Genomic DNA, 12786 nt, shown 5'->3' with positions numbered 1-12786 from the left:
GAAGGATAATTACTGAAATTTTATGTAGTTTAAAAGCTCATTCTGCACTAAAATAGGTTTCTATGAATAAATAAAATGTAGCAATTTTCACTACATCTGTTAATTAAGATATTTTTACTAGATAAGTTGCAATGCCATTTACCCATTATAATTTGGAAAAAAATTCCTTTTCCCATCACTGTTTTAGCTCACATGCTGAGAATATGAACATGTGGGAATAAAGCAGGGAAGGGTACAAAATGGAGATTTATTTATTTTTGGATGAAGGCTCACTTTCCTGTTGTATTGATTAAGGACTTTATCACATGAAGAAGCTAAACTGGCATTGAAGCAGGACCAAAGGTGATGGTACCCATCAGGCATGTAGCTGGGGGAGGGGGGGGGTCTTGGGGGGCTTAACCCCCCCCCCCAAATTCTCATGGTGGTCCGCGAGAAGGCCTTACTGGTACATTATTTAAACTGTTATGTTTATTCATATCATGATCTGATCACTATACTCAATATATCCCATATGCATGGGGGTATTGGGGTAACGATACAAAAGGTTTGCTAGGGTAGACCCTTTTTCACTCAGACTCAACCCCCCTCCCCGAATCAAACTCAGCTCCCCCTGAAACAAAATCCTGGCTATGGGCCTGGTACCCATCAACCATCAATAAGTGCAGATTGATAGAATAAATAACATTCCTGTCATTTACCTGGTGTGGTAAGTCTGTTCAGCTTCTGTGCTGGCTTAGAAGTGATGTCAAGGGGTGGGATTCTTCTCCTCCTCGACCCCTCCTCCTTGCTATTCTTGAGATTGCAATTTTTAAAATCAGATCAAATCTAAAGTTTTATCTGTTTTTTTTTTTAAAATGCAGAATTTGAAATACTACTGAGCTTCAGAAGTGTGGGAGGATGGAGTTATGAGCAGAAGTAGGACTATGGATGGGCATATTGGCACAGGTGAATGTATACAGAGATGTGCTCTGATGATATGTTGTCACTACAATCGCCTGACCACCATGGGATAGCAACATCATGCGATAAAGTTCTAAATTCATCTTTTCGATTTAACAGGATAATTGTGGGAGACCACTGATTATTTTCTCAAGAAAAAATATTTATAGATTTATGATTCACATATGATTCATATGGAGTACTTTTCTATTTAAAATGAAAACAACTTTCTGTATACATTAAAAGAAGAATATGCAGAGACCCGTAATAAAATGTCAAAGGGTAGTAATATTGATTGTTTGATTTTTAAGTACCATAATCCATTTATTTATTTATTATTTACAGTATTTATATTCTGTCCTTCTCATCTCGCAGGGGACTCAGGGAGGATTATAATGCACATATGCATGGCAAACATTCAATGCCATTAGACATACAACATATATAGACAGACACGGAGGCAATTTAACATTCCAGCTTTCCAGCTTCATGAGGGTATGCTCAGTTCTAGCCACAGGGAGAGCTGCCACTTCACTGTCCACTTGTGACCCCAAGTCCTTGATTGAATACTTCCTCATTCTTATTCATACTGCTGGAAGGTTTTATGGTGTCGTAAATTAGTTAAATTAGCCTCCCCGCATAAAGTGGTACTTAAATTTTCTACTTGAAAGATGCAACTGTCTTTCAGGCTGCATAGGTCAACAGCAAGCTAGATGATTAATGGTTGGGAGCTAACTCCAACCCAGGCTGGCTTTGAACTCATGACCTCTCGGTCAGTAGTGATTGAATGCAGCTGGCTACTAACTAGCTGTGCTACAGCCCGGTTCTGTTTACTATCTTTCTTTTCATGGCTCCAGCTGCTGCATGGTATATGGCTAACCTCCTTATTGACTTTATCTTTGCAACCCTGAGAGACATTAACTTTACAAACAATCTTTACAAACTGAGAGAAATTAACTATCCGAAAATAATCTACCAAGTTTAATGACCCAATGAACTCTTGCATCTTGATGCCCCATGCTTCAGTTTAACACTTAACATATCAGCTAGCTTAGAGCAGCTGATACCTTCCCACTGAAGCAGTACTTCAATAAGTACTCACATTTGCATAATTTTGAACTGTTAGGTTGACAGAAGCTGGGGCTAACAGAGCAGAATCATTACTGTGACCAACCAAACTTGAGACTGAAAAAATGAGTTAGTGAAAGTGAAAAATTACAGGTCAATCCTTGCCTATGACATGCACTGCCATAAAGGTTTCCCCTTGAAATTAAATCTAAGTGTGTCAGACTCTGGGGGGGGGGTGCTCAACTCAATTTTTAAGCCAAAAAGCTGGCGTTGTCCATAGATGACTCCAAGGTCATGTGGTCGGCATGACTGCATGAAGCACAGTTACCTTCCCACTGAAGCAGTACTTCAATAAGTACTCACATTTGCATAATTTTGAACTGTTAGGTTGACAGAAGCTGGGGCTAACAAAGAGAGCTCAACACACTCTCCGGATTCGAATCACTGTCCTTTCAGTCACCAAGTTTGGCAGCTCAGCAGTTTTATGTACTGCACTACCCTGGGCTCTACATATATACTAGGCTTGGTTGATTTAAAAAATGGTTCAAAACTCATTTTGGATGTAGGGGGTGCTGGTGGTTCAATTCAGAATTGAATTCCAATTTTTTCCCCAAAAAATTTCAGAACTTTCTGAAACTTCCAAAATTTCCAAAATGCTTCTTTAATGGTGGACACAATTGTGCAATATGTGAAAAACAGCATAGGTATGGGATTTCTAGTGTCTTCTTAGGCAACTCACAGCAAACAGAGAAAACAAGAAACAGCCATGAGAGCTTTATGGGCCTTTTGAGCAAATTTCACAAGTTAAGGAAGTATAGGCACTAGGCAGGAAACTATGGGATATCTAGTGTTTTCTTAGGCAACTCACAGCAAACAAAGAAAAAAAGAAACAGGCAGGCAGCCAAGCACGGCTGGCAACAGCCCTTCTTCCTTTCTGCTTGCTTGCTTGTCCGCTGTGCTCTTCTTCCAAACTTCCTTCCATTAGTCTTTGTCTTTGTATTTCCCCTTTCCCCTTTCCCCTTTCCTCTTCCTCCTTCCCCCTTCCCCCTTCTCCCTTCTCCCTTCTCGACTCTGAATGAGCCTCTGAGTCATGTACTCCCCTTTGTATACAGCAATGGCAAACAGTGCTGAAACCCCACCCCTCCCCAAAACGTCTCTCCTGATTGGCTGGGAGGGGAGGCAAGGAGCCTCCCAGCAGGCTAGAGGGCTGAAAATACGCTGAATAATTTCCAACTCACTTCCTGAGTCAGAACAAAAATGGCAGAGAAAGTTTTGGAAGGGCAAAGGGACTTAGGGTTTTTTTTAAATGCTTCGAAATCGCTTCAAAAAGGTAACTTTAATGAAATTATTACGAGTAACAAGTAATCCGATGCGGCTCTATCCATGCCTAATACATACAAGGTCCTAAATCCTTCTAACACCAAGTTGGGGACTTCAACATAATAGTTACTTGCTATATGTTTGTAAAGTATGTTAGCCTTTGTCATGGTTAACATTGGCTGGCACATGTAATGGATAACATTGGTCTCAGAAGGTGTTATTGGGAGACTCCTGTTCAACCCCACAACCTTTGTCTTGTGGGGTTCCTCAGGGTTCAATATTGTCTCCCATGTTGTTCAACATCTACATGAAGCCGCTGGGTGAGATCATCCGGAGTTTCGGGGTGCGATGTCATTTGTACGCAGATGATGTTCAACTCTGTCACTCCTTCCCACCTGTCACTAAGGAGGCTGTCGAGGTCCTGAACCGGTGCTTGGCCGCTGTGACGGTCTGGATGGGGGCGAACAAATTGAAATTGAATCCAGACAAGACAGAGGTACTCCTGGTCAGTCGCAAGGCCGAACAGGGTATAGGGTTACAGCCTGTGTTGGATGGGGTCGCACTCCCCCTGAAGACGCAGGTTCGCAGTTTGGGTGTGATCCTGGACTCATCGCTGAGCCTGGAACCCCAGGTTTCGGCGGTGACCAGGGGAGCATTCGCACAGTTAAAACTCGTGCGCCAACTGCGCCCGTACCTTGGGAAGTCTGACTTGGCCACGGTAGTCCACACTCTGGTTACATCCTGTTTAGACTACTGCAATGCTCTCTAGGTGGGGTTGCCTTTGAAGACGGCTCGGAAGCTCCAATTAGTCCAATGGTCGGCAGCCATGATACTAACTGGAGCGGAGCGCAGGGAGCACACAACTCCTCTGCTGCACCAGCTCCACTGGCTGCCGATTTGCTACCGGGCTCAATTCAAAGTGCTGGCGTTGGCCTTTAAAGCCCTAAATGGTTCTGGCCCAACCTACCTATCCGAACGTATCTCGGCCTATCAGCCCACCAGGACCCTAAGATCTTCTGGGGAGGCCTTGCTCTCTATCCCGCCTGCTTCACAGGTGCGGCTGGCGGGGACGAGAGACAGGGCCTTTTCTGTGGTGGCCCCTCGGCTCTGGAACGCCCTTCCCATGGAGGTAAGATCAGCCTCCTCGCTGATGGTATTCCGAAGAAGACTAAAAACTTGGATGTTCAAGCAGGCTTTTGGTTAATTCGGTGCAATGAATGTGTTGATGACGGATTGGTAATATGGATGATGCAATTGGACCACGATTTTAGTTAGGAGATGTATTGGATTGTGATTTACATGTAATATTGTGTATTATGTTTTTATGGTTTTAATTGTATACTGTGCACTGTATATTTTGTTGTAAACCGCGTTGAGTCGCCAGTTAGGCTGAGAAAGGACAGTAAATAAATAAATAAATAAATAAATAAATTGGCTGGCACTCACAACCACCAATATGATTGTGTAACTGGAGTTATTCTTTTGAAACTGACTCAGTCCTGACATATTCAACATGGTGGGGAATACAAAAATTCCCCCATCCTTACAAACCAGCCAACAGCTGCTGCACATTGTTCTAAATGCATATTTCCAGTTTCCTGCCTTTTAAATCAATATATTTTAAAATAATAATAACTATAATTCAACATGTAGTACTCAGATAATTACTCTAATTGCTCAGCTAAGTCTTCCAGTCCTGATTTAACAGGTAGCAGTCAATGCAAGTAACAGGAGTCTGTTCCCCTGTTTGATTAGGGTGCAGAAGACTGACAGTTCCATCCACTAATCTATTCCATTGAGCTCTTATGTGGGAGGAATTACTACAGGGATCCTCCTTCTAAAGCCCCTTCTACACTGCCAAATGAAACCCAGATTATCAGCTTTGAACTGGATTATATGGCAGTGTGAACTCATATAATCCAGTTCAAATTAGATAATATTGATTGTATGATGGTGTAGAAAGGGCCTTACTGTCACACTGGAGATCACTTAAGGGAGAGGGGTAGAACTGTGACAATTGTCCTAATTTTTTCCTGCAGCCTTCCTCATTGGGAAGAGGCTGGAAACATTGTGTGTGTGTGTACTAAATGTTTCATAATCTCACTCAGTGCAGGGAAAACTTTTGATACTATTCATTCTTGCATGCAAGAAGGCAATTAGTGGCAATTTATATCCCTAGTGGAATAAATCTAGAGACGGGGCTGTTGCATGAATGTCCTGCTAGAAAGATGTCAAAACAACTGGCTGAGCACTGCTGGAAACTAAATGCTACCCTGCATTGACCTTTGCTCAGACCAAGCTGAGCCCTTACAATATTTTTCACAGAACTCTAATTTATGACTTTATAAGGATAACTGTGCTATAAAATGTAAATCCAAAATACTTTCTCACTTGTGAATGTGGTCATCTATCCAGCTGCATTTTCTTTTTATCTGCAAAAGGAAATGATAAGAGCTTCTGTCTACATTTCCTCTTAGACTAAAACATATTCTGACACCCCCCCCCCCACATTAAACCTATCTTAATAACCAAGTCTGACAATCTGGTAAAAGAGGAGGATGTTACCGGCTCCCTCTTGCCAGAACACAATGCTACAACAATAAATTGTGAGGGCTTCCTTCTTCTGATTGTTGCAGTCCTACTCACTGCTAGAAGGGAGCTGGAATTGTATTGTCGAAGGCTTTCATGGCCAGAATCACTGGGTTGTTGTAGGTTTTTTCGGGCTATATGGCCATGGTCTAGAGGCATTCTCTCCTGACGTTTCGCCTGCATCTATGACTCTTGTCTGCTGGAGCTAGGTGTGAATGTTTCAACTGACCACCTTAATTAGCATTTGATTGCCTGGCAGTGCCTGGAACAATCTTTTGTTGAGAGGTGATTAGATGTCCTTGTTTGTTTCCTCTCTGTTGTCGTGCTGTTGCAATTTTAGAGTTTTTTAATACTGGTAGCCAGATTTTGTTCATTTTCATGGTTTCCTCCTTTCTGTTGAAATTGTCCACATGCTTGTGTATTTCAGTGGCTTCTCTGTGTAGCCTGACATGGTGGTTGTGAGAGTGGTCCAGCATTTCTGTGTTCTCAAATAAAATGCTGTTCATCAGAGAAGCCAGCCATAGCAGAGCACCTGATGAACAGCACAACAGAGAGGAAACAAACAAGGACATCTAATCACCTCTCAACAAAAGATTGCTCCAGGCATTGCCAGACAATCAAATGCTAATCAAGGTGGTCAGTTGAAACATTCACACCTAGCTCCAGCAGACAAGAGTCCTTTGTCTCACCCTGGTCATACCACAGATATATAAACCCTTTTTCCTAGTTCCAACAGACCTCACCACCTCTGAGGATGCTTGCCATAGGTGCAGGCGAAACGTCAGGAGAGAATGCCTCTAGACCATGGCCATATAGCCCAAAAAAACTTACAACAACCCAGAGCTGGAATTGCCATCTTCCTGTGTCCAGGTTATCAGCAAAAGCAACCACTGCTGGTGGTTAAGGTAGTTTTGAGGGGGCATTTACCATTTTAGAAATAATTCCATAACTCCTGATTATGAATCTATACCTGAAATACAGGGTGTCAGCTAATGTATTTTTTTTAAAAAAAAACCATTCTTTCTCAGTATGCTTACCAGATTCAGAAATGCATTGTATCTGAAAAGCACAATATTCCTAAATAATTCATTTTTGTGCTCAGTGAAAGTAATCTTAGAGGGCCTCATTAACTTGCTGACAACAAAAGGAGTGTGATTAAATGTGATAAAATATACAATAGCACTGTTGAGGTAATTATAAAAAATAGATGTTTTGAACTCTTTCCCCATCACATAGTCTTAAAAGTAAGTATGTATGTATTCAAAGCACACATATCCTAACTTTTTGTGTAAAAAAATCATCCTGGAATGATTGTGGGTACAAGCATTGGTGGTCCTGCATTCCTATTGTTTTTGCTTCTCCTCCTCCTCCTGTTCGTCCTTCTCCTGTTCGTCCTCCTCTTCCTCCTCCTCTTTCCAGCCCAGCTTACCTGTCTGAATGCATCTCACCCTATGAACCACCTTGGAGATTAAGATCATCTGAGGAGGCCCTGTTCTTCTTCTGGCATGACTGGTGTGGACAAGAGACAGGGATTTCTCAGTGGTGATCCTTCAACTGTGGAACTCCCTCCCCAGTGATATTAGATCAGCCCCCTTCCTCCTGGCGTTCAGAAAGAAAGTGAAAATGTGGCTTTGGGATCAAGCCTTCAGAAAATAATTGTATTGAAATAGATTGATACTGTTGTAGTTCAGCGTGTTGGTTGAGTTGCTACTCCTGGTAGCAGGGAAAACGGGTCTACTCTGGAGTCAGAGGGAGAACAGCAGCGTCAACGCATTAGGGAAATCATTATGGCTCCAAGTGATACTGATACATTTCCAGGCTTCTCCGATTGTGAGATGGGGGATGGGGAAGTGAGCAGAGGTGTAAAAAGGGCTGCTCGCGAGCCAGAGTCTGAAGGGGAATTACAAAGGAAACGTATTCGGGGAATACTTTGTGCACCAACAGAGGATGATGATTTCCTTGGGTTTGAAAGGAGTTCTGGGTCTGGGAGTGATATGGAAGAGGAAGAGGAATTAGATTGGACCCGTGTGCAACAAATAAGGGACATCTGTAATCAACCCACCTCCAGTGAGGAATTTGAGGGGTTCACTGGGGATTGGCAGCCAGGGGACTCTTGGCAGGATCTGAACCCTGACATTCGTTGGCAGAGGTGGAGGGATGGGCACCCAGTTGCAGGTTTGGGGGTAGCTGAGAGTGATGACAAGAGGGTGGGGAGCTCATCAAGCTCTGAGGAAGAACTTTGAGATAAAAGTGGGTTCAGTTTGGATTGTAATTCGCAGAAGGCGAAGTATCTTTATAGGACATAATTCTTTGTGCTGCCAATTTTCAACCTTGGGTCCTGGGCTACAGCTTCATGTGTTCCTGAACTCCTGTTTCCTCGGTGATTCCAGCGTTCCAGCCTTTGTTTACCTACGGATTGACCATGGACCGGTTTGACTACGCTTTTGGCTTTTCTGGACTTTGAACTCTAATATCTTTGTGACTGAAACATTTCTTAGTTTTGAAACCACGTTTTTCCTGCTTCTGTGACTGTGTTTTTGTGCCATTTCGATTTTCAAGCAGTTTGCTTAACCTTTTGTTTAACCTGGATTATAAGGCGGCGCTATAATTCGGATTATATTTTTGTTTCTAGTACCAACTCCTTTTTGATGCCAAATCACTCCTGAAACCCTTAGCACTGAATTTAAGTGCTTTGTTGGTCCATTTTTATGTAATAAAGCTGTGTTTGAACTGTTATTTTGTGTCTGGCATTGTTTAAGGCTTCTGGGTCCTGACAGATACAGATATGTGCAATGACTATTGGAATGACTCCAGATTATGATTGTGGATGGCATGGTTATAATAGTGAATATAATAGTTTTAAATGTTTTACAGTGTATTAATTTTAATTTTAATTGTATGTTGTTTTAAGGCTTTGAATAGTTGCCTATGTGTAAAACTGCCTTGAGTCACCTTCGAAGTTGAGAAGGGTATAAATATGGTAAGTAAATAAATAAATTCTTCTTCTTCTTACACTTATTCATGTCTGAATTCAGATAAGGTAACACCTTGCTGGCAACTTTCCTACTGATATTTGCTATATCCTGGTAGCAATTTGCTTGGCTCGACAGCCCCCCCCCCCCCAAAAAAACCCAAGACATTAAAGAGAATAATCACTGGTCAATTGTCACTGTAATCAGTTATGGTTCCTATCTTATTATCTAAAAAGATATTTTTAGGATTTTAAGAAAAGCAGATGAAAAGAATCATCCATAATATCCATCATTATAATACATAGAAGCATATAATGAAACCACAAGGTCTCTTCCTCACACAATAAAACCTTATCCTTCCTGCTGCCTTTGAGTGCATCAGATATAATACATTTGTTTCCAGTTTTAGCCGCATATATTCTATACTTTTTCTTTTAGCATGAATAGTCAGCTTGCTCTTCCACTCCTGGGACATTAAGCAAACCAAGTTAAAACAAAATTATCTCTTTGAATCAGGAAGTGAACAATTCAAAATGAAATGATTCCTACTTAGAAGGGGGTAAATAAAGTTCATATTGACAGACTGTCAAAGAGCAGTCCTATATTTAAAGATGTACTCTTCTTAAGGGTTGCCTAGATTAAGTGGATAATAATGAGCATAAAAGAGAAATGAAGTGGCCTTGAATCTGCCATCTGAGAATATTTGGAGAGCAGATTGATTAAGCACAAAGATACCAGTCCCGGTTGTTCCTATTGTGGTGAGATATATCATATTTCTTTTTAAATATATAAATAATTACTCTAAATTTGGGAGACAATGTGGCATAGTGGTTTGAATGTTGGATAAAGGCTATGGGACACCAGGACTCAAACATCTGTTCAAACTTGAAAACCCATTGAGCAGGTCACACACTCTCCCCATAAGAAGAAAGCTGTGGTAAACATCCTTTGAATATCTCTTGTCAAGAAAGCACTATGAAAGGATCAGCACAATGTTAATAACAAGTTCCTAATCTGCAATATATGTACAGATGAACATATACTCTTAGTTTAAGGAAACCCATTTTATTCTCTATTTCGGTAGTGCATGTAGCCATTGAACTGCTTATGGAGCTATTGGGGACATTCTCTGCTTTAGTCATGGTGTATATGTGTCATTGTGTGTCTGCAAATGTTCATCTGAATTTGATTGTGCATTCCCAAGAGTGAGAGTAAATGCTGAATTTTTGGTTTTCGTTCTGCAAGTCCTAGAAGAAACAAACCAGTTTATGATGGTTAAAAAGCATCATCTGATGACTCTACCACAATCCATCATTAGTTGCATCTTTTTTTGGCATAGTATTTTATGAAAGTCAAGAAATCAACGTCAAATTCTAAAGCTGTCTTGTTCCCTTTCAAAAACCCTTGCAATGGAATTTATTCACTACACATAACACATCAATCCAACAAAGTTGGCTGAGGGCATTTTAGTCTATCCAGGAGGATTTCAAAGCAATTTAATAAAAGCCATGGAAATTCTGATTCATAAGAATTAGAAATGTGTGCTTCCATAAGTAATTCTTCAAAGAAAAGCCCCATTGCTCTGAAAACACCCACCTCCCAGGTTCACCATGGCTGATGTAAAGGAGGTAGAAGAGGATCCCCCAGGCAAGAGCTAAAAGACCTTGGCACTGGAGTGCTGCAGGGAAATACGTAATAAGGCAAGTCGGCCCTATCAAGGGAGCTCTAGAGCAATTATCTTCTGGACTAGTAAGACCTACGGGTATATGGAGAGAGGAGGGGGGGGGGTTAGCCAAAATGGAAGAACAAGGAGGGGAAAAGCATGCTTGGAAACTAAGGCTTTTAAAAATAATGTCCTAAAATCCATAACTGTCAGACTCTTCAGGAGTGTGGTTCATAATTCCCTGAAACAAAATTGGGAATTATGTGTTGGGAGTCAGAATGCATGATTATTGCTGCAGTATGCCCTATGACAAGGGTCCACAAACTTTTTAAAGAGAGGGCCAGGTCACAGTCCCTCAAACTGTTGGAGGGCCGGATTATGATTTGAAAAAAACCCAAAAACCATGAATGAATTCCTATGCACACTGCACATATCTTATAAACTATACAATAATTAAAATGAAGAACAACATTAACAAATATAAACGTATTCATATTTCAATGGGAAGTGTAGGCCTGCTTTTGTCTGATGAGATAGGATTGTTGTTGTTGTTGTTGTTGTTGTTGTGTGCTTTCAAGTCATTTCAGACTTAGGTTGACCCTGAGCAAGGGCCGGGTAAATGACCTTGGAGGGCCGTCTTGAGCCCCCAGGCCTTAGTTTGAGGACCCCTGCCCTATGAGATGTTACAAATGAAAGCACAGGAAGTAGCCTGCAAACACAACATTTTCCCGACACAGTTTAAGGCAAGTTGTGATTGGGTTATAAAGTTCATGCGACAATAAAATCTGGCTGTGTGAAGGAGAACCACACAATGGCAAAAACTGCCACCTGATTACACCAGGAAGGTTGAAAACTTTCATCACTTTGACTTGCATAGGCGCAAGAAAACACCATACTCCTTTCTCAAATTAGTAATGTTGATCAGACTGGTGTGTTCTTTGATCCCCCTCGATGGACCTTGTCGTGGTGAGGGGGCTTGCGTCACATGTAACTCCTAGAACGATTCCATCAGTGTTGCCTCTGAAAAATCCTGCAAATCTCTTGGGAAGACAAGCGGACGAATGCCAGCGTGCTGGAAGAAGCAAAAACCATCAGAACGGAAGTGATGGTCCTCCACCATAAACACTGCTAGATCAGCCATGTCCAGATGCCCAACCAGTCTCTCCCAAAGCAGTTGCTCTACTCCAAACTCAAGAACAAAAAATGGAATGTTGGTGGGCAGGAAAAGAGATTTAAAGGTGGGCTCAAAGCCAACCTTAAAAACTCTGGCATAGAAACTGAGAACTGGGAAGCCCTGGCTCTTGAGCGCTCTAGCTGGAGGTCAGCTGTGACCAGCAGGGCTGCAGAATTTGAAGAGGGATGAGTGGTGGGCGAAAGAGAAAGGTGCCAAGAGAAAGGCACATCAAGCCAACCCCGATCGGGACCACCTTCCACCTGGAAACCAATGCTCTCATGCAGATCAAGAACATGCAGATCAAGAATAGGGATCCACAGTCACCTACGGATCAACCACCAGTATACCGATCTTGGAAGACAATCCTACTTGGACAATGAGGGATCACTTAAGTAAGGAAGGAAGGAAGGAAGGAAGGAAGGAAGGAAGTTATTTGATATGCCCTGCAGCAACACTATTGCAGTGAAGGGGTCACCCAGTATCACAATAAGAACCATGAGAAATTATGGTGCACTGTAATGCTTGCCATTACTGCTGATGGAAGGAAGTTATCACCTTAAATCTTTTTAAAGAGGAAAACAATGCCAAAGGGATACATATACGAGTGCAGGCAAAGGGTTGAATTGACTCAGAACTCATGATGGATTCAACCAAAACTGTGTGGAACAGAAGACCATGTACACCAAAGAAATAGCAATCTCTGCTTGTTTTGGACAGTCACATTGTGAAGAAAATGAAGCAACTTCTCTGTGACAACAAAACACAAGAGTTATCAAATTTTGGCCTTAACCTCTATCTTGTAGCCATTGGATGTATAATTAAACAAGCCCTTTAAAGACCAAGTGCTGTTTGTATAATGAAGTGATGATGAACAGTGATTATCAATTGACATCCACTGGAAATGTGAAGTGTCCATCCTTAGAACTGATATGCACATGGATCATTAAGAGGTAGGACCTTAAGAGCTAGAAGAGGACATTGTTGTGTCAGGTATTTCTAATGCACAGGTTAGATCTGAAGATGTTGCACTGAAGGAGAGTGATGGTGAAGAAAAAAGTATC

The sequence above is a fragment of the Anolis sagrei genome, chromosome 4 (genome assembly GCF_037176765.1).
Source record: "Anolis sagrei isolate rAnoSag1 chromosome 4, rAnoSag1.mat, whole genome shotgun sequence".
NCBI lineage: Eukaryota > Metazoa > Chordata > Lepidosauria > Squamata > Dactyloidae > Anolis > Anolis sagrei.
The sequence above is the reverse complement of the archived record's forward strand: the minus strand, read 5'-3'. Positions refer to the sequence as shown.